Source organism: Sorghum bicolor, chromosome 8 (assembly GCF_000003195.3).
Source record: "Sorghum bicolor cultivar BTx623 chromosome 8, Sorghum_bicolor_NCBIv3, whole genome shotgun sequence".
NCBI lineage: Eukaryota > Viridiplantae > Streptophyta > Magnoliopsida > Poales > Poaceae > Sorghum > Sorghum bicolor.
In genome coordinates, this window is record NC_012877.2 from 11,462,049 (window position 1) to 11,464,857 (window position 2,809).

Genomic DNA, 2,809 nt, shown 5'->3' on the forward strand with positions numbered 1-2,809 from the left:
GAACTCCTCTAAAGATCTATTTTTCCAATCTAGAATATATATTGCATTGCTGCAAGTATAATATGCTTCAAAAAAATTACAGCATGCACTCAGAAAGGAAAATAAACTAAGCATGATGCAAGCAGAAGTTTACTTCTCTAATGGCAGATGTGTGATCTTCCTCATCTTTATTCCTCTTTCAGCAAAGAAAGCTCCAGCTGACCTCACCTTTCCACCCCTTAACAAGCAAGCACTGTAGAGAAGAGTGCCCGTGCTACTTGAAAATGTTTATTGTCAGTTCATTTTGTTTTTCATCATTCCATGCAAGTCAATCTATGGGAACAGAGAAAAGTTTTTTGAAAAAAACATTCCTGCAACCAATCAGTTAATTAACGAATCAGTAGTTACCATTGACAGAATGCTAACTCCTTCAATTACCAACAGGAAAGCGATTAGAAAATTTAATCAGGCTGCTTGGCAAGACACAGATGAGACCTGACAGCAACGAGAAAGTATTAGTAATGAAATGGAATCGATAATCATCTAGAGATTTACAGGTCCGAGAAGTTGGTGCTGCAAAAGAACTCGAGGCCAGTGCTGGTGGCCAGCAATGGGAAGGTGGGCATGGACAGCAGCAAGCTGCTACGCGGGCTCGGCGCGAACGGCGCCTGGCCCAGCCTGGCTATGGCGGCACAGGTGCCGGCATTGGGGAGGAATGGGCTCAGCTCACTCAGCCACGACAAGCAGCTCGGGTTGAACGGCATCAGCGAGAAAAGCCTCGTGGAGGCCGCTGAAGGGAGCACCGCGGGGGAGAGGATATACAGGGTCGGCCGGCGGCGGTCCACTACTCGCACCCTCCCTGTCATACCGAATCGGAGCTCTAGGGGATTTAGAATGGGAGTAGAGGTACCTTGGTTAGCAGCCATGGAGTAGGCTACGCTCACTGCAGAGGCCTCGTCTGTCATCGGTACTGCGCCCACCGCGTACCCAGCCCAGCATCGGCTCCATGGCACCGCGCGCAAGGACCTAATCCCGTGCTACCAAAGCAGAACTGGGCCTTGCTTGGCAGCCAGCAACCTTGCCCTGCCCCGGCGGTCGGCGCTCACCATGCCCTGGTGCCTTGGAGCCCTGGCAGCCGGCTAGAACCTGCCATGCCCTGGTGGCCTGGCGCCCTTGGGGAGAGGAGTTGCTGAGTGTGCTGGGGAGAGGAGGAGTCGCGAGGAGGCACGCGTGCGTTGGGGAGAGGAGTCGCTGAGTGCGTGGGGACAGGAGCCGCGCGGGGCGGGCTGAGGCCTGAGGTGAGGGGTGAGGTGAGTGATGAGTTTGATCCCAGTGTTTATGACCGTTGGATCATTGGATGTGATTGAGTTAGTGGAATAGGAGAGTAGAGTTAATCTTATCCCTTGATTTTAAAAGACACAGCTTCCTGGGTGCAATTTTTTGGGTGTAATTAGTGTAGCTTATGACTGTAATAGTAGATTATGGGGTGCATTTAGCTAAGTTTAGAACCGGTGGATTATATAGTAGTGGAGATTCCTGGCTCCGCCACTGAGTGAGATCTTGTTGTTTGATTTATTTTATGCTTTGTAAGTGAATTTTGAAACATATAAATCTGTATACTAGAAAACATAAGCTGCCATGGCCTGGACGTGCTTGATCGACGCCGCCACCGCCTGGAGCAGCGGATCAACAGCGCTTGTGCCTGTACCTAACCGGTTAACGCCACCACCGCCTGAAGTAGGTCGATCCACGCCACTAACGCCTGGAGCAGCCAAGGCACACGGTCTCCTGCCGCTGGGGCAACATCCACCTGTCCGCCCGAGCGCATGACCTCGTGTAGCTGCGACACTCGGCCCTTCACATGGGGGAGGTAGACGAACGGGCCGGAGGTGGAGTAGAGAAAGAGGAAGGGGCCATAGGTGTTGGGGAGGGCGTCGGACATCAGGCCTACAAAAGAGAGAAGTGCACGAGAGACAAGTGTGGCTGAGAGGGAGTGTGTGAAATGAGTCTGAAACCCTAACGTCTATTTATATACGGGTCGCACGTCTGGGCCACTTGGGCCACGACATCTTTTTTCTGAGGCGGGCTATTTTGAAGAACCGCCTCGGTTAATAGCGATATTTCTAGAGGTAGGTTTTTTATAATAACCGCCTCCGTCAATGGATTTTGTAGGCAGTTTTTTTGTAACTGCCTCGGTTAATAAAATATGGCTGCTTCAATTAATCGAGGCATTAACTGTGGCAGTTTTTAATGCTGTCCGCCTTCGAAAACAATTTTAAAACATCTTGTAATAATTTTTCTGTAGTAGTGCTACAAACGGGTCTATAGCCTAGACGTGTCTATGATAAGAAAAATACTACAGACTTGCGAACAAAATAGGAGTCTATAGTGTACTCCTCACTATATGCATGTACTATAGGTGCTTCGTTGCTACAACCTTTCAAATTAACGTATTTGTGTATCTACCAGCAGACGTGTATAAAGTATACATGTTTGTACAACGTTCACTAAACTAGACGTGCATAACAAACATGTTTGTAGAGGTGTCCTTACTATATACCCATGTATAGTACATAGGTCTAAATGTTGTCGTTCATACACATGCATATTTACTTTAATCATAGTCACATATTGGGACACACGCCTCTAGAGGTATTCTTAATACAAACAATTGTTTGTGTGTAGTTTTATTACAGACACATTATTCTCGACCCACGCAATGGGCCTGAACGCGCGTCCGTGAAGTGATTTTTTGATATAGTGTATTTCAGACAATTATATAGCCCTTATTCTTAACGCTTACATTGCAGCACTCTGCAAGTGAGACAAC